The sequence below is a fragment of the Trachemys scripta genome, chromosome 7, assembly GCF_013100865.1.
Source record: "Trachemys scripta elegans isolate TJP31775 chromosome 7, CAS_Tse_1.0, whole genome shotgun sequence".
Lineage (NCBI taxonomy): Eukaryota > Metazoa > Chordata > Testudines > Emydidae > Trachemys > Trachemys scripta.
Genome location: NC_048304.1, coordinates 29,925,584 through 29,944,904, shown reverse-complemented (window position 1 = coordinate 29,944,904; position 19,321 = coordinate 29,925,584). Strand labels below are relative to the sequence as shown.

At 46.9% G+C, this 19,321-nt stretch overlaps 1 protein-coding gene across 4 annotated transcripts in view; it reads left to right on the top strand.

The window, feature by feature from the left end:
• Positions 1-19,321, top strand: part of PC (pyruvate carboxylase) — a 254,067-nt gene that overhangs the window by 83,422 nt on the left and 151,324 nt on the right. Inside the window, exon 1 of one of the 4 annotated variants that reach the window (XM_034776011.1) lies at positions 3,206-3,349. The exons of 2 other annotated variants lie outside the window; for them this stretch is intronic. The gene's annotated coding sequence lies outside the window, so the exon portion shown is untranslated. Of the gene's footprint in view, positions 1-3,205; positions 3,350-19,321 lie in introns of those variants that run through there. One more of the 4 variants, XM_034776014.1, reaches the window with a different exon arrangement.

The following is a 19,321-nucleotide window of genomic DNA, read 5'->3' as shown; positions in this document are numbered from 1 at the left end:
AAAATCAATGTAATTATTGCGGTGGCTGTATGTCAACTTGGTTAATTTTGTAGTGTAGACGTGCCCTGAGAGTCCGGCGATTTATCCCTCTCGCTATTACAAATTGGCACCTTGTTTCCAGTTTGAATTTCTTGCTTTAACCTCCAGCCACTGGATCTTGTTAGATTTTTGTCTGCTAGATTGAAGAGCCCATTATCAAATTTCTGTTCCGCAGGTGGGTCCTTACAGATTGGGACCAAGTCACACCATGTGCGAAAACTAGAAACTACCTTGTCCATTCTGGATTTTCTCTAGGTATTAGCTGCTACATGGTAAGAACACACCATTTTCTGGTTGGTGGGTTGGGGTTTTTTTTTTTTTTTTTTTTAAGACAAGTCTTCGGATATTGCATTTGCTGTTTAATTATAATTCCACTTCTGATCAGATCAGGGAGCAATTAACAAGCTGAGGCCGTCTCCATTTGTCGCCTTGACTCTGTTTCAAGCGATCTTCTCCCGACACTGGCATGTCTCTCTCTGATCGCTCAGCGCGGGTGTTCTTGCAGAGAAAGTAGGTCACAAGTCTTGTCTAGTGCAGCTCCGCAGGGAGGAGAAGGGGCAGAGTTTTCGTGCTGCCGGCTGCGTGTCGAGTGGTGTGTTGTACACTCAGAATGGATTTCACGTCCCAGTGGAAAGGTGTCGAGTACAAGGGCTAAGGTGGGGAAAAAGACCCAGTGCCGTTACTTGTGTCACTAATGAGGGCCATAGCTGAGAGCAGAGCAAGGCCCTCTTGGATACTGCTGGCCCAGGGCGTTGGAACAAGCAGTATTATCTAGTAGACTAAGGCCTTGGATTGAGAGTCAGGACACATGGATTCTATTCCCAGCTCGGCTGCTGACCTTGGGCACTTCCGTTCGCCTCTCCATGCCTCAGTTTCCCCAATCAATCCTTCCTTTGTCTGTTACTGTGAACTCTTTGAGGCAGGGACTGTTTTTCACCGAATGTCACTGCTGTGCACATCTGGGCCCCCAATTTCGATTTGGGGTATGTGCAGCACCCAGCCAGCCGGGGCCCCTGATCTTGGTTGGGATCTGTGCAGCTCCCAGCCCAGTGCGTGTCCTGATGCCGCTTGGAGTTCGTTCAGCACCTGGTCTGACAGGGGCCCCAATCTCTCTAGCTGCTACTGTAATGCAAACGATAAAAATATTTGATGTACAACTTGATGCACTTTAAACGGGCAAGTTTTTCTTATAATACTGACCACTTTAGAGGCCCAGCCAAGATCCCCATTGTAACAGGTGCTGCACAGACACAAATACATTCCCTGCCTCAAGCAGATTACAATCAAAAGAGACAAAGGGTGGGAGGGGAAACTGAGGCACGGAGAGGTGAGGGAACTTGCCCAGGGTCACATATTAGCAGAGCCAGGGATAGAACCCAGGAGTTTTGACTCCTAGCCTGTCCTGCTCTAACCCCTATACCCTACTCCCCTCCAAAGCTGGGAATTGTGGTATGAAGGGCTGTGCCTTTAAAGGTTGACATTCCCAGACAGAGTCTGGGTGAGCACTGTGAAGCTCTTGCTATGCACAGCCAGCTGAAACCAGACACAGAATAAAGCAGTTTTCTTGCAAGCTCCAGAAGCACTGAGCGATTGCTGAATGCCACAGGAATAGAACCCAGGAGCCCTGACTCCCATCCGCCCAGTCTAATCCACTAGACCCCCCCCCCACTCCTCTCCCAGAACTGGGCACAGAACCCAGGAGTCCTGACTGCCAGCCCTTAGCCACTTGACCCCACTGATATGTAGTCCCAATCTGTCTACTCCCAAACTGTCCCTTGCTGGCCTTAAAATGTGATTTTATTTTATTTTTTGGTTAGGTCCCAGTTTGTGTGTAGACCAAGACTACACCCTCTTAGTGTTTTCTATTCCCCTGTCTTTCCTTACTGTCCAGTGAAGCTTTATTTATTCCTGTTGTAAACACGTATGATAGAAAACAGCAGCTGCACAACACGGGGATTGAGCTTTCTGCAGGAAGCCTTCATGCAGCCGTGTCCCAAGTGTGAGTCTTAACCATGAGACATTAGCATCACGTCTTGGCATTCGATACCTGATTCGCTCATTCCCACTGGTTCTCAGTTCTGTCCACATGGCCCAGCCCCTGTAGGAATCTCCCCTCTGAATGGGTAGCACCTTTTAGACACCGGTGGATACAGCAAATGGGATGAGAAGGAAGAGCTGAATATTTCCCTTTGATGAGGGCTTGAGTATTCAGCTCGCCGTCTGCATGTCACCATCTAATTTTGCAGGGAAATGTTCCCGGTGTATTTATCTTACCGGTATGGTGCCAGCTGGCTCAGAACAATAGCAGGTGTGTTTGGTCCAATGAGGTTATGAGTGCTATTTTTTTATTTATAAACCAGTAGTGCTGAGAGATGCCAATCAGGATTGGGATTCCATGGTGCTAGGAGATGTACAGACAGACAATGGCAGGCAGTCTCTTGATTACTAGGTGAATTACAGTAGTAGCTAAAGACCTCAGCTGAGATTGGGCCCCCACTGTGGCAGGTGCTGCACAGATCCTGACCAAAATTGGGGCTCCCGTCATGCCGAGTGCTGCGCAGATGCTTAGTGAGAGACAGCTGCCCTGGAGAGCTTATAGTCTAAAAAGAAGAGAGAAAGAAAGGACTATTTGGTGGGCTGCAAGGTAGACACTGAGGCACAGGATAGATGAAGTGACTTGCCCAAGGTCCCATAGAGAGTCCGTGGCAGAGCAAGAACCAAGATCCCCTGAATCACAGGCTGAGGTCTTAACCACAAGACAGCCCACCACTGCTCTAACCCACTCCACTCCACCAACCATCTCAGGGCTTAAACTAGAACCCAGGTGTCTCACCCCTGCCCTTAGAACCCCTTTCTTCCTATAACTGGGAATAGAACCCAGGCATCCTGGCTCCCACCCCCCTGCTCCAACCACTGGACCCTACTCCACACTCAGAGCTGAGAACAGAAACCAGGAGTCCTGCTTGACTCCCAGACCACTGCCCTACCCACTAGCCCACACCACCTCTCCCTAAGTGCATCCATTCCCCTCCGAGAAGACTCATCCCTGAGGCATTAGGCCTCCAGGCAGGCTCATGAGGGGGCGATGAACTGGACCTTCCATGCTCTGACTCCTACCCCCCCCCCCCCGGCGAGTCTGTTTATTTGTTGAGCAATCGCTGTCAAAGTGCAGGCGGATTTTCCAGCCCACCAGCCTGGCATCACTCCGGGGGGCTAGCACAGCTTGTGTATAAAGACACAGGCGATCAGGGACGTCCAGCCAGGGCAGGCGCTGCCTTGACGTCGCTTCCTCCTCAGAGCGAATCTCACAGTAGGTACCCTTCCTGGTTCTGATCCAGGGGAAGAGCGCCCTGACTATGCCCTGACTCCCTGCCTCTTTTCTAATTGGACAGTTACCTCTGGGAGGCATGGCAGGGAGCAAGACCAATATGGTCAGTGGGTAGGATACCAAGGGGCCTGGGTTCTAGCCCTGGTTTAGGAAGGTGGAACGTGAGCTGGGGGTTAGAGGAAGACTCAACACTCCTGGGTTCCCTTCCTAGCTCTGGAAGGGGAGTGGGGTCTGGTGGGATAAAACAGGAGGGCTGGGGCTCAGGAGTCCTTGAATCTGTTCCTTACCTGTTGCATGACTGGGAAATCCCTTCCCCTCTCTCTGCCAATTTCCCTCCTCCTGAGAGTGGGGATTCATAAATGCTTTGGGTGATGGGCACTGTATTCCCACTGGCCTGGGAATCAGGATCCCTGGGTTGGGTTCTATGCCTGGCTTGGGAAGGAGGGGGATGAGGGCTGGACATTTAGATTGTTTCCAGCTCTGCTCCTCACCTGTTGTGTGACCTTGGCAAATCACTGCCTTTCTCTGTGCCTCAGTTTCCCCTCCTCCCCTGTAGCATATAGGAATAGCTTGTGAACTGTCTAGTGGTGCTCAGTGTGTTACATTGTTTAAAAGCTGCTGAAGGCAACCAGAGCAGTAATGTGGGTCTAGACCTGGCATGTGTGTGAGATTAGTAATCTTGGTTATTTGGGAGCCAGCTCTGCTCTGGGTTTCTTCGTATTGCTGTTATCTAAAGAGCAAAAAGGCACAACACACCCTTTCTCTATTTAGACTTTGAGCTCCTTGAGGCAAGGACTGTCTCTCACTTGTGCAGCGCCTAGCGCAGTAAGGGCCCCAATCTTGGCTGGTGCCTGTGCAGCGCTCGGCACAGCGGGGGCCGTGATCTCAGGGACTGTGCAGTGCGCAGCGCTGTAGTCTAGACACTTGCTACACCAATGGAAGTGGTTCTTGGTGTAGTAAATGCATCTCCCAGAGAGGCGGAAGCTAGGTCAACAGCAGAATTCATAGAGGTTAAGGCCAGAAGGGACCACTTTTGCACTCCCAAGTGACAGAGCCAGGACAATCTAGGCTTTAGGTGTAGACCAAGTCTTAGAGATATAACACAAACCTGGGGTGGGCCAGCAGGGGAATATTAAGTCAGAATAGGATGGTGGCATCACTTCTGTATATAAATTCATAGACTCCAAGGCCAGATGGGACCTCTGTGACCAAGTAGTCTGACCACCTGTATAACCGGTCACAGGATTGCCCTAACTAATTCCTAGAGCATCTCTCTTAGAAAAACATACAGTCCTGATTTTAAAATGCCCAGTGATGGGGAACTCACTACAGCCCCTGAAAAACTGTTAATTCCCCTCACTGTTAAAATTTTTCCATTATTTCCAGTCTGAATTTGTCTAGCTTCAGCTTCCAGCCCTTGGGAGTTGTTAGATCTTTGGCTGCTAGACTGAAGAGCCTATTATCAAATTTCTGTTCCCCATGTAGGTACTGTACTTATAGACTGGGATCAAATCGCCCCTCAGCCTTCGGTTTGCTCAGATGAATAGATCGAGCTCTTGGAGTTTGTTACTCTCTGGCATGTTTTCCAGTATAGCAGTGGTGAGACCTTTACAGGAAAACTGTGTTTGTTTTTGGTGTCTGCACTTTGAGCCATAGGAGAGGGTTCAGAAAAGAGCTACAAGAATGGTTCAAGGTCTGGAAAACCTGCCTTATAGTGAGAAACTTAAGGAACTCAATGTAGTTAGTTTATCCAAGAGAAGGTTAAGAGGTGACTCAAGCCTGGTCTATAAGCACCTGCAGGGGAAGGAGATTTCAGAGAGCAGGGCTCTTTCATCCAATAGAAAAAGGCAGGTTGGGATCCAGTAGTTGGATGCCGAAGCTGGACCAATTCAGACTGGAAATAAAGTGAAAATTCTTAACATGGAGGGAGATTAACCACTGGAACAGCTGACCAGGGATGTGATAGATTTTCCATCCCTTGGGGATCTATAAATCAAGGTTTGACGTCTTTCTAGAAGAGACGCTGTAGCTCAAACAGAACTTATGGGCTTGATGCAGGAATGGCTAGGTGAGGTTCTCTGGCCTGTGTCATACAGGAAGTCAGAATAGCTGATTGTAATGGTCCCTTCTGGCCTGAAAATCTATGCATCTCTTTTGGTGCTGCGTTTTGCATCGATGAGCTGTTAGTTAAATTGGAAATGGGACCTGGCTTTGCGGCCACCCCTGATTTAACACCTACCGATTGGAAACGGGAGCGACTTGTGTAGCTGGGGAAGCAGAGAGCCATTGGTGGGAACAATTTCTGTTCACATGCACCTATATAGAGGTTGGTAGTGGTGGCAATTTTGGGCCTGGACTGGACTCAACGACAGCATGGAAAGAAGAGAAACAGAGCAGGCAATCAGCCAGCTGGGACCAGGGCCCCTTTTTGTCAGGCGTTGCACAGACACGCAGTGAGAGAGAGTAGAAAGCTCACGATCTAACTAGGCAAAAGAGGGCAGGGGAAACAGAGGCATAGAGAGCGGGGAAGGATTATGCCCAAGACCAGTGGCAGAGCCAGGCCTCCTATATCACAGCACAGTGCTCTATTTAGTGCACCATGCATCGCTCTGAATGACTTTCCCTTGCGGTGGAATTTAATTTTGCTTCTTGCTTGCGTGTGGAGGTTAACACTCCATACCCAATTACCCTGCAGTCTGTTTCCCCATAACGTCCTTCATGGGAAATGTCAGTGCATTTCCAGCCAGCTGCTAGCGAGCTAAAGGGAGTCTTTGATCTGATAATTGTATAGCAATCCAGCCTTTGGCTCAAAGTTCTGTTTACCTGCCTTTTATTTGCGTTCCTTTGCTCAGCTCCGTGCTGCTCTTCTGCTCAGTTTTCAATGATCTCCGGCCCTCTAAAGTTGCGTCCACGCTAGGAAAAAAAGGTGCAGAATTTCACCAGCTGGCAAAATCCTAATGTGAAAAACTCAGGCCAGTCAAACGTTTTCTGTCAAAACGATTTTTGATGGAAAATTGGGTTTTTGAATAAAGAAAATGTCAGCTGTTTGTCAAAACCCACAATGCCCCAAAAATGAAATATTTGAATTTGGAAATGCTACCGTAATGCCTCATGGGAGTTGTAGTTTAAATGCCTCATGACCTATTCTCCTCTATGGGCTGGATTGCCCAGCCAGACTACATCTCTTATGAGACACTACTGCTAGGGGTGCCGATGAGGCACCACCTTCCCACTCCAAGAGGGGAGATCATGGTACATTGTGGGAGATATAGTTCGACTAGTGAGCCTGGCTAACAGAAGAATGGGAGCACGAGGCATCCAAACTACAACTCCCATGAGGCACCGGTCTGTGGCAGCTCAGCAAGAGGGGAGACCATCATGGTAAATCTGGTCAAGGATCCCATCCTATATTGAATGGGAGCCTGAGGCACCCAAACAACAATTCCCATGAGGCACAAAACATCAAATCATTTAGTTTTGATTGAAAATATCAAGGTTTTCCATGTTGGGTTTTCCCATTTGAAACTTCTGGAAAATTATTGATATTCTGACATTTGTTTAGATTCAAAACAAAATTTCAAAATTTCCATGAAAGGAAAAATCAGTTTTTCAGACAGTTCTGGTTAATGTGATCGATGCTATGGATGGGCTAGGAATTGTGCACATGTGGTCATTTTGGTAGCCACATTTCCACCTTCCATGATGACTCACTCATTTAGTCTCATCCACCCATTAATTCTTGCCTCCTGTGTCAGTAGCTAGGCATTTCTTTGTAACATCTACAAAGCAGTCTGGGCTGTGCCTGTAGCATAAGCCAGTAGTTACTGTGTGTTCTGAGTCTAGTGGACATGACACTAAATTGGAAATCAGGACGCCTGTGATCCATCCAGGTTTCCATGTGATCTTGGGCAAGTCCCTACCTCGCCGTCTGCCTCAGTTTCCCCTCCCACCCTTTGTCTGCTTAGATCATTAGCTCTTTGAGACAGAGACTGTCATTCACCCTCTGTTTGTACAGTTCCTAACACAACCAGACCCTGACCTGGTTGTATTGTAGGCGTTGTTGCAATTAGGGATGTAAAATGTTAACCAGTTAACTGATAAGCATCAATCTTACTGGTAATGTATTCAGTAAAAGGTAACAGGGCCGAGGCGTGGGGCGGGCATGGGGCTGGCAGCCGGGACCCCGTGTAAAACATTGGGCTTCTGCAGCACCCCCAAGTTCCCGCGCCTATGTTGTGAACTTGTTAACGGTTAAACGTTTAAATGGTTACTTTTTTAAAACACTATTTACATCCCTAGCTGCAATATAAATGTGAATTAAGAATAATCCTGCACTCTTAGTATGGGATGTGTGCTTGTGGTTTAAAATAATGTCAGCTATTGCGAGAGCTGGCAACGCTGCTTCTGGGCAAAAAGAAGCCCATAAATTGACCACCCACCAGATCGGGGCTGGAGGTAGGAATGGCTGGGGGGAGCTTCTCTGGCTTGTGGTATGTGGGAGGTCAGACTAGATGGTCACAATGGTATGTGGGCTCCTAAATGACTTAGGTGCTTTTGAAAATATTACCCCATGTTTACATGGGAATAGCTCTGACTGGTTTTTGCAGCAGAAACTGGCTCAATCCACACATTGTCTAGTTCTAGTGTATCTCGTGCTATGCAGTGAAATAATCACGCTGCTCTGGAAGCAATTTAAGGACAAGCAAATAAAAGTTTAATTTTTTGGAAGCAACTTAGCTCCACTCAAAGCTGAGCTCAAACAAGGCTGCAGAAGGAACGGGATGGAGAATATTACCAAGACTGTTATAATGCCATTATAGAAATCAGCGGTGTGACCTAATCTGGTTACAGAACAAACCACTGGTCATCTGAGAAAGGAACCTGCATCACTAGAGAGGGTACAAAGAAGGGCAGCAGGATTGAGCAAGGGCCTGGAAAGGCTTTATGAAGAGAGATTGAAAAGCTAGCCAGTGTTTATCCCAATGAAAAAAAGAACACAAAAGAATGACTAGTCTAGAAGCGGGAGATTGGCAATAGAGTTGGGCCAAAAATAGATCTTTTAGTTCATTGGCAATTTCAGAATTTCAGAGAAAAAAACTTATTCCAGTTTGGAACAAAAATGAATATTTTCAGCACATTGAAAATTTGAAAAAAAAATGGTGTTGATCGAATAAAACATTTAATTTCAGTTTTGGGTCATTTTAAAACTTTTTTTGTTTAAAAAAAAATCAAATTAAAGGAAGTTTTTTGAAACAAAACATCAGATCAACCTGAACAATTAAAATGTTGAAAATGTGGAGATAAAAGGTTTTGATTTATTAACATTTTTGGAGGGTTTTTTTGTTGTTGAATGAAAAATTTGGCAAAGTCAAGGCAAAGTTGCAAATCAATTCAGTGTCGCAGAATCCGCATTTATCGCTGAAAAAAATTCAGTGCAAAAAATTTTGCCCAGCTCTAATCGGGAGTTTCTGTTCTTGCTGTCTTGTCACACAGGGATAAAGGGACAAAGGGACGTTCCATGATGTTAAAAAGTGGCAAGCTCAACACTGACCCACAGCTATAAATTTTCACCCACAGCCTGTGGAACTCCCTTCCACAGGAAGTGTTAAGGCCAAGAATTTAGTAAGATTGGCCATTTCTGTGGAGAACAAGAAATCCAGAGTTGGAATAGCTGAGGCTAATGCAAATGCTGGCTAGGAGATTAAACCTCCAGATTCAGGGCTTGAGGTGATTTCTTATCGTTAGGAACCAGGGTGATATCTAATGTGGGGTCAGGTTGTCTCCATCTGCTTCCAGATTTCTTGCCAGTCACTGACAGAGATGGGATACTGGACTAGAGGGACCTCAGGTCTGATCCAGCCTAGCAATGCCTCTTTTCCAGTCTGGACAAGAGTGTCAGAATGTCAGAGAGTTCAGAGCCATAAGGACCCATTAGATCATCCAGTCTAGGGGTAACTGGGTGAAATTCAGGGACCTCCTGTATAGCGCAGGCCCCTGAATTTCATCCAGTTACCCCTAGACTGAGCTGTAAAAGGGCAGCCTGACCCTTTAAGGGCCAGCAGGCCTTGGTCATTTAGCCATGCCCTGCTACATCTATGCTGGGTGTGGGACTGAAAAAGAGACAAGGCCGGCAGTTAGGGGGTGGCTGAGGAGGAAAGCAGCTGGGCGGAGCTGGAGCTGGAGCAGCTCCAAGGAGGCCGTCCTGGGGCTGGTGTTGCCGTAGCATAGAGGAACAGGGAGCTAAAGAGAAGTCTAGGAGGGGGACATGAGGGGGACATGAGGTTCAAGCCCAGAGGGGGCAGAAGATGTTTCAGAAGTGTTTGGTTTTGTCTGAGTTCTCCTGAGGAACCCCCAGGGCAGCCCTGGGACCTGCTACTCTGAAGAGAAGAGTGCGAGTCCAATGAGTTTTGTTCCGTGTGAAGAGAGTTTGCGGCTGGCCCAGATGGAGCTAGGCCAGGCGACTTGGAAGAGACCAGCTGGGAGTAGCCAGTTTAGGGCCTGACCAGTTACAGCTGGATTTGGATACCCCAGACGGGGTGGACTTATATTAATGGCATGGCTGGAGGGCCGAGTCATATCTATAGCAGCAAATCACTGCTACAGCAGGAATAGGCCAAAGGCTGACTAAAGGGATGCTAAGGCAGAGCGCTGTAATGCTAGATCTTATTGTGAGGGGCGCTCCAGGACGATGGGCCTCACACGGGAGCCCAGTGACTTTAGTTAAACCAAAGCATTTCAGTCCTCAGGAGACTAAGCTGTTGTGAGGCCCCTGTGATGGCCGAGAATCGCTGAGGGGAGCAATTATCAGGGGGTAGCCGTGTTAGTCTGTATCTACAAACAACAAGGAGTCTGGTGGCACCTTAAAGACTAACAGATTTATTTGGGCATAAGCTTTCGTGAGTAAAAACCTCACTTCTTCGGATGCATAGAGTGAAAGTTACAGATGCAGGCATTATATACTGACACATGGAGAGCAGGGAGTTACTTCACAAGTGGAGAACCAGTGTTGACAGGGCCAATTCAATCAGGGTGGATGTAGTCCACTCCCAATAATAGATGAGGAGGTGTCAATTCCAGGAGAGGAAAAGCTGCTTCTGTAGTGAGCCAGCCACTCCCAGTCCCTATTCAAGCCCAGATTAATGGTGTTGATGCATCCGAAGAAGTGAGGTTTTTACTCACGAAAGCTTATGCCCAAATAAATCTGTTAGTCTTTAAGGTGCCACCAGACTCCTTGTTGTTTTTGAGGGGAGCAATGTTTGATAACTTGATAATAGGCTCTTCGGTGTCCCAGACAAAGGTCTGGCAAGATCCAATGACTCGAAGTTGTCTCCAGCATAGGAGACAAATTCAGACTGGAAATAAGGAGCACATTTTAACCGGTGAGGGTAAGTAACCATGGGAACAGCTTCCCAAGGGCTGGGGTGGATTCTCCATCGCTGACAATTTGTAAATCAAGGTTGGATGTTTTTCTGCTCAGGTTCAACCAGGAATTGTTTCAGGGCTGGCCTGTAGTCTGTGTTAGGCAGGAGATCGGGCTGGAGGGCCACAGCATTAGACTGTCGGAATCTGTGTTCGGTCAGAACATTGTCACCATGAGCTCAGCTTAGATACTTGCTGGGTTGGACTCATTTGGGCTTTCGGGGCAGGGCAGTGTGTAGACTGACAGTCATCCTTGGGAAAGCTCAGCACGCAGGGTTCTTTACTAGTGGAAAAAGGCATAAGAAGGAGCAGCGGCGTGGCTCCGTTCAGCAAGGGGGCGATGTGGGATAATGGCCTGTGCTCTAATGAGATTGGTGCAGCTGAGCAGACCAGTTTGGCTGTGCAGCATGGCAGCCCGCATGAGGTAGAATTGCCAACCCTCCAGGATTGTCCTGGAGTCTCCAGGAATTAAAGAGTAACCTTTAATTAAAGATTATGTCCTGTGATGAAACCTAAAGGAATGCATCCAACCTAAATTGGCAATCCTAGTATGAGACCATCTCCCTGGGGCTGCAGGTGACTTGCAAAAACAGCTGTTCAGAGACTCCTCCTCCTTCCTGCTCCGCCTTCGCTTCATTAACTCACTGGAAAAATGGCATATGGTAACCCGTGTGGCAGTGCGCATTGCTGCCTGGGCTGGTGTAAATGCCTTGCTGGGAACGCATGGTACTCCCGCCCTGATGGGAAGGGAGTGGAGTCTAGTGGTTAGAGCAGGGGGATGCTGGGAGTCAGGACTCCTGGATACTATTCTTGGCTCTGGGAAGGCAGTGTGAGGTCTGGTGGTTACAGTAGGGGAGGGCTGGGAATCAGAATTCCTGGTTTCTATCTCTGGCTCTGGGAAGGGGATTGGGTCAAGTGATTGGGGATGGAAGTCAGGACTCCAGGGTTCTATTCCCATGTATGGGAAGGGAGTGGTGTCGAATGGTTAGAGCAGAGGGGGCCAGGACATTTGGGTTCTAGTCGCAGCTCAGAGGCTGAGTTTGTGTTAATCACTCACTGTTTTTCCCTTTCCTTATCTGCGCCATGGGGATCCCTGCTCTTTAGGTAAGCCCCTTCGTTTTCAGTTTAAATCGATTTTTACTGAAAAATTCCCAGGTTTTACAAAAAGTATTATTCACTTTTTTCTAATTTTAACCCTACTTATGTATCATTCAACTATATAAAAATAACTTGTTTTATTAAGAAAATACAATACATTGCATGAGATCTATATATTACGATAATACATTAGTCTGCGTGTATATGCAAAGCTACCTGTTGAAGTAAGTCTATGTATAAGTCTAGAAGATACACACAATAAACAAATGCAAAGTTTATTCGAATGGTTATTCAAATGTAAAGCTTTATTTGGGGATTTGAGATCTATTGTTTTCTTAAACTCCGAGGTGGCGTTGTGTTTTGAGTTCTGTTTTAGTCCTGCAGCAAACCACACTGATGAATGGAATTCAAAATATTAATCTATTGAATACTTTCCCCCCATCTTTCCATCCACCAAAATAAAGCCCGATATTTACCCAGAAAAATTATTAATAGTTTTTTGCACTGGTTTTGTACCTGTTTTTGTTGCTGTGGTAATAAACACTGATAAATTCCCAGGAAAAATTAAATAAAATAAAAACTGAAAATGTAGGGCCCTATCCTTAGGGTACAATTTCCAAAGGGACCTGAGGGAGTTTCGCATCCAATTCCTTGTTGACTGTCAGTGGGAGTTAGGCCCTTATTTCCTTGGCCCCTTTTGAAAACTGCCCTCCCCGTCAGCAATGAAATAGAGCCCTCTCGGGGATCATACATGTTTATACAGCTCCTAGTGCAGTGGGACCCTGATCTGAATCGAGGCCCTGAATCACTAGTGCAATTCAGAGAATAATTCAATGGGACAGTTTTCCATCAAAAATTGCAGTTTTGTTGAAAGGTCTGACAAGATCGAATGGCTGGATGTTGAAGCTAGTCAAATTCAGATGGGACGTAAAGTGCAAATTTGTACCAGTGAGGGGAATTAACCAGTGGAACAACTTCCCAAGGGCTGTGGTGGATTCTCCATTGCTGGCAATTTTTAAATTGAGATGGGATGTTTTTCTCACAGATCTGCTCTGGTTCAACCAGGAATTAATTCAGGGCCGTCCTATGGCCTATGTTATACAGGAGGTTAGTGGAGATGATCACATCTGAATACATCAGAGGGCTTAACCCCAGGGAGGGAGACGAGCTATTGAAGCTAATGGATAATTTGGCAGAAGGACAAATGGGAACAAACTGGCCAGGAATGAACTGAGGCTGGCAGTGAGAAGAAGGTTTCCAACTAAAGCTGGACAAATAACTGATTTTTTTTGGTTAACTGGCAGCTCTGAAAAATAAAATTAAAGAAAAAAGAACAGGAGTACTTGTGGCATCTTAGAGACTAACAAATTTATTAGAGCATAAGCTTTCGTGGACTACAGCCCACTTCTTCGGATGCATATAGAATGGAACATATATTGAGGAGATATATATACACACTTTTTGCGGATACAGACTAACACGGCTGCTACTCTGAAACCTGTCATTAAAGAAAAAGTTAGTTCAGATCAAACTGAATCTGAAAACCTCAGCTGTTGAAGTCCATTTTGGGTTGAACAAAAAAATGCTGTACCTCTGCCACCGGATCTGGGTGAATGCAGTGAGACTTAACAAGCGCCATCTGTTTGGGTTTTGAAAAGATGGAGGGGCGATTTGTTTACAGTCTAAGGACCTTCTGGGGGAGAAAATCCCAGGTACTAACAGGCTCTTTAACTTAGTGGAGAAAGGCAGAGCAAGATTCTGTGGCTGAAAGTTAAAGCCAGACGCGTTCAGATTAGAAACAAGGCTCCAAGTTTTTTAACAACATTGATAATTAACCACAAATGCCCAAGGGAGGTGATGGAGTCTCCGTTTCTTGATGTCATCAGATCCAGACTGGATGGATGCCTTTTTGGAAGATGTTTTAGGCCTTGTCTACACTGGCACTTTACAACGCTGAAACTTTCTCGCTCAGGGGGGTGAAAAAACACCCCCCTGAGCGCTGCAAGTTTCAGCGCTGTAAAGTGGCAGTGTAGACAGTGCACCAGCGCTGGTAGCTATGCCCCTCGTGGAGGTGGGTTTTTTACAGCACTGGGAGAGCTCTCTTCCAGCACTGGTGCCACGACTATGCATAGGGCCGGCTCTAGGCACCAGCAAAACAAGCTGGTGCTTGGGGCGGCACATTTTTAGGGGCGGCATTCTGGCGCGGGCCATGCCGCCCCTAAAAATGTGCCCCGGCCGCCCTAACTCACCTCCCCTGCTACCGCTCGCGCGCCGCTGCTCTCCCTCCCTCCCAGGCTCTCAAACCCAGGAGGGAGGGGGAGATCCCGAGCAGCTGCGGCACGCGAAACAGCTGTTTCGCGTGCCGCGGCCGCAAACCTGGGAGGGAGGGGGAGGCCCTGAGTGGCCACGGCGCATGCGCTGCTTCTCCCTCTCCCTCCCTCCCTCCTAGGCTTGAGAGCCTGGGGAGAGGAGGCAGGACTGGGGATTTGGGGAAGGGACGGAGATGAGGTGGGGCGGGGGGGGGGGGGGAAGAAAAAAACGCGGGGGGGGGGGGGCAGCCAAAATTGTTTTCGCTTGGGGCGGCAAAAATCCTAGAGCCGGCCCTGACTACGCAGCCACATTAAAGCACTGCTTGGAAGTGAAGATACAGCCTTAGTGAAACACAAGTGATTGGGAAAATACAGGGGAACTAGGTAGAATTCCTTGCTCTGTGCTATACAGGAGGCCAGACTAGGTGATCTAACCGTCACTTCTGGCCTTAAACTCTATGAATTTATTAATAAATAGATCCCAGCTTTGGTGAATAATTGCTAAATATTACAATGCTCTTACTTGCCACCCCAAAATTATCCATCTGTTGGCTGAATCTCTGCTCTGTTGATTTCCTGTGTATACTTTGTGGCTTATCTGACTTCATTTTTCCCAGTGTTTCTGGTTTGCACACAAAAATAAGTGATATGTTTACTATACAACAGACCTAAGGGGCAAACTTTGATCCCCATAGTAGAACCTCAGCTTCCGTCATTCTATTTCGCATCTACCCCCATGTGTTAAGTTAATACGTAGGTAAAGGAGGCTACTGTTTAACTGGCCAGGCTGATGTTGTTCGGAAACGTTGTTCTGTATTCTCTGGCCAAGTAGGGCAAAGGCTATTGCTGAGTTATGGGATTTCACCCAGCTCTTCCCTTTTCACAAAATCAGTGACCATCACAATTTTTCCCAGGGAAAGTTTGGTTTTGCTCAAAAACCAACCTTTCCCCTCCCCCTCCCCAAATGAAAATAATTACCAATTTTAGCATTTTTCCGTTTCTCAGGAAAATTTCCCTGCCATTTTTTCCACCTTCCCAGTGAAAGTTTATTGCCACTTTATGTTTAACAAAAATGCAGGGGTTTGGGGAGAAAACATGGGATTCTGTAATAAAAACCATATTGGGGAAGTTTTAGCGAAAGACAAGAAATGAGTTTGTTTCAGACTGGAAACAGTTTCAAAATGTGTCACAAAGCATATTCCCCTTTTTCAACTACTTCTGCATAGACGCGGGAGATTGTAAAGTCCTAATAGAACATGGAAGGTTACTTGGCTGCATGATGTTTGTTTTGTGTTTTTGCTTATCTTGCTACAGTATCATCTAGAGACCCCTAAATGAGATTGGGGCCCCATTGTGCCAGGTGCTGCACAACCCCCCAATAACACCAAGTGTTCATAATTCAGGAATCAGCCTTCAAAAACGCATGATGGGGCTGAACATCGTGAGATTCTCATATAGCAAAAGGAGGGTTCTTTTGATTTGCCTTCTGGCTTTTGAACCTTTTGGGTTAATGGTTTCCAGCTTTTTTCTAGAACTCCAAGGGCTAGAAAATTGGTTAGTTTGGTTTTTGTTTTCTATGTGAAAGCTGTGATTTTCCCAGAAGCATTGACTCCGGGAGCTGAGACTTTATAAGACAAACTCTTTATATTTTGAGACTTACAATAGAATCCCAAGTGTTTGCAACACCCCGTGATTTTTCCCTCTGTGGAAGCATTCTTTATTTGGCACTGGTGTGGCTGCTACTGGAATCCTGTGTCCAGTTCTGGTGTCCACAATTCAAGAAAGATGTTGATGATCTGGAGAGGGGTCAGAGAAAAGCCATGAGAATGATTAAAGGATTAGAAAAAATGTGTGAGAGACTCCAGGAGTTCAATCAGTTCGTTTCAACAAAGAGAAGGTTAAGGGGTGACTTAAGTCTATAAGTACCTACAGGAAACAAAAATTTGATAATGGGCTGTTCAGTCTAGCAGCTAAAGGTCTAGCAAGAGCCAAAGAGTGGAAGTTGAAGCTAGACAAATTCAGACTACAAATGAGGCACACGTTTTTAACAAGTAGGGTAATTAACCACTGGAATAATTGAACAAGGGCTGTGGTAGAATCTCTGTCACTGGGAATTTTTAAATCAAGATGGGATGTTTTTCTAAAAGATCTGCTCTCGTTCAAACTCTAAGTTCAGGGAATTTCAGGGAAGTCCTATGGCTTGTGTTATACGGGCAGTCAGAACAGATGATCATAGAATCTGATTTTAGTCTCTGTGAATGTATAGTAGAAGGTTGAGATCAGTCCTAGTCTCCCACAGTGATCACCGCGACCTGCAACCAAGTATGAAAGCTACAAACCACCTTGGAATTGACCACAGTTTTAGTTACCGAAAATCTGCTAATGCCATCGGTAGAGACAATATTTTCACCTTTCTGGGTTGGGAACTGGATGCATAAATTTTTAAGGCCAGAAGGGCCCATTAGATCCTCTACTCTCACCTCCTGTATAGCGCAGGCCAGAGAATGTCACCCATTTACCTCTGCATTGAGCCCACTAACTTGTGCCAGACTAAAGCATCTTTCAGAAAGGCTTCCAGTCTGGGTCTGAAGCCAGGTGGAGACTCCACCACTGCCCTTGGGAGTTTGTTCCAATGGTTAATCTCCTGCCGCGTTAAAAATGTGTGCCTTGTTTCTAATGTGAATGTGTCTGGCTTTAACTGCCAACCATTGGTGCTTCTTGGTCTGCCTCTCTCCACTAGATTAAAGAGCCCGTTAGTACCCAGGATTTTCTTCCCACGAAGGTCCGTATACACTGTAATCAAGTCACCTCTTGAGCTTTTGGAGAAGCTACCCAGCTGGCGCTCCTTCAGCCTCTCACTGTAAGGCATTGTTTTCCAGGCCTCAAATCATAGGGATGGGGCATCCTCATCCCGCCTTGCTGGCTCAGCTGGAGCCAGACGTCTGGCTGAATCTGTACAACCCTACTTTGCTTTGTATTCGGCGCAGAACGGCTAACGTACAGTAATGCGATTTCTCATTGCAATGCAGAGCTGTGCTTCTTAATAGACACCCCCCCCCATGCCATAAAACTGCCATTTAGGCATGTGCAATTGGGCATTCGACGATACAAGCTTGGCAGCCTCTTCCCCCTCCCCCGCAAAGGCCCATTAGCCAAACCCAGCTGATTGAAGCTAGATCCACTGTGCCCTTGCAGCAACTGCTCTGCTTGCCTATGCGTAGCTGGTCTGAGAAGGAATGAGCAAAGCAGAGGATGCATAAATATCCATGGAAGGCAGCTATTGGTCACACAGGGAGCTGCCTGCCTCCTGACAGGCATCCAGTGGCTGAGGGGTGCGTGTGGGGGTGTTCTGAAGCTTGCACGATGGGTGACCTATCTCAGCGCCTGCCTAGTGCTGTTGCACTGGGTCTGCTAACATTTGCCGCTTGGTTTATAGATCCCCATGTCTCAGTTCGGGAGCTTTAGGGGAATCGCAGCCACTTTGAATGGTCCTGTTTGCTCATCGGTAAAGATGACTCTGGAGTTTCAGGGCTGGAGAGGAATTTAGCTACCACTTTGGTCCGTTATCTGGGCTGGGGTCTCTGGTTGAAGGCCCCAAATGACTGGCATTAAGAAATGGATCATTGCAGAGCCCCTGTGTACAGAGAGTTTTCTCCTCTCGGCACAGTGATATTGACAGCTGATGCCGTGGCTCCACTGGACACATACGTGGCTACCTGGAATGGAAGGGTAGAGCTCATCCAATGGGCAATAATGGCACTGAATCCATCCACTGAGGCCTGGGCTTTTTCGTGCTGTCCTTATACCCTTCTGTCATCATGGAAGTGTTTAGTGGCCCTGACTGAGAACAGCGGCCCCATCATTGTGACAGGCGCTGCACAGACCCCAGCCAAGATCGGAGGGGCCCATGTGGTGCTGGGCACTGCATAGACCCCGACTGAGATAGGGCCCTCCATTGTGCCAGGCACTGCTCGGACACACAGTGAGAGGCAGCCCCTGCCCCGAAGAGCTCACATTCTAAATAGACAAAGGGTGGGAGGGGAAACAGATGCCCAGAGAGGAGAAGGTCCATGGAAGCCCAGGGTCAGTGGCGGAGCTGGGAATAGAACTCCAGTGTACTGATGGCCAGTGCAGTGTGCAACCCACTTGTCCTGCTCTGAAGAGCTTACAGTCGACACATGCACAGTAAAAAAGAGTGAGAGGGGAAACAGCTGATCCGTGCTGAGCCTCTGAAGTGTGGGATGAATGGCTGATGCCATTTGGGAGCAGGGATTCCAGGCTTTCAAATGGGCTAAATGATTGGTTTCTGCTCCTAGTGGTGGCTGATGTAATCACAGAAGAGATGCAGCATGGGAGAAGCAAGATGGCAGGTGGAAGGACATGATTTGAGGGTGAGGTTATCCAAACAGGAAGGGCTGGAAAGGAATGCATCTCTCACTACTGCATTCTCAGCAGTGGGGCCAGGATAAATTTCAATTCCTGGTGCCCACATTTTTCTGAGCTCCAATGAGTTTAAAGGTAGAGGGTGTCAAATAACAGGTTGGGTTTTTTTTGTTAGCGATTCCAAAAAAATCAAGAAAATCGTGTTACGTCGAACTGAGCACAACATTATCTGGAATTTTTGGTGAATCGAAAAGTTGAAAAAGAAACTATCATTTTGGGTTGAACAAAACGTTTTGTTTCAAGCTTTTACAAAAAATTAAAGGAAATTTCTAAGCGAAAAGTTGTTTTGAATCAAAAGGTCAAAACGTCTCAATTTGAACAAGTACATTTCAGTCTCTGCTGCACACATATGTCTAGGCCCAAGCAATGTGAAAAGCCTGCCTGAATCGGGCTAATCTCTTGTAACATGCGTGTTCTTCACCACGTCCTGGACACAGCGATTTGTGCCCTGTCTCCCATACTTAAAAGAGCCAAGAGCAGCGACGTTTCACATGCTTTAAAAGGGCTTCTGGCAAATTCCGTCTGACAGGTGCAAACCCATTAGAGTCTCATGTCTGGCTCTTTATTGCAGTCGCTAGCACACGTAAATAGAAGCCAACTTTCAGGGATCTCCTGACCCAGGTGCCAGAGTTGGTGAGCCTGCTGAATGGATGATGGAAGCCGGCTGCCTTGGAACAAATTCCAT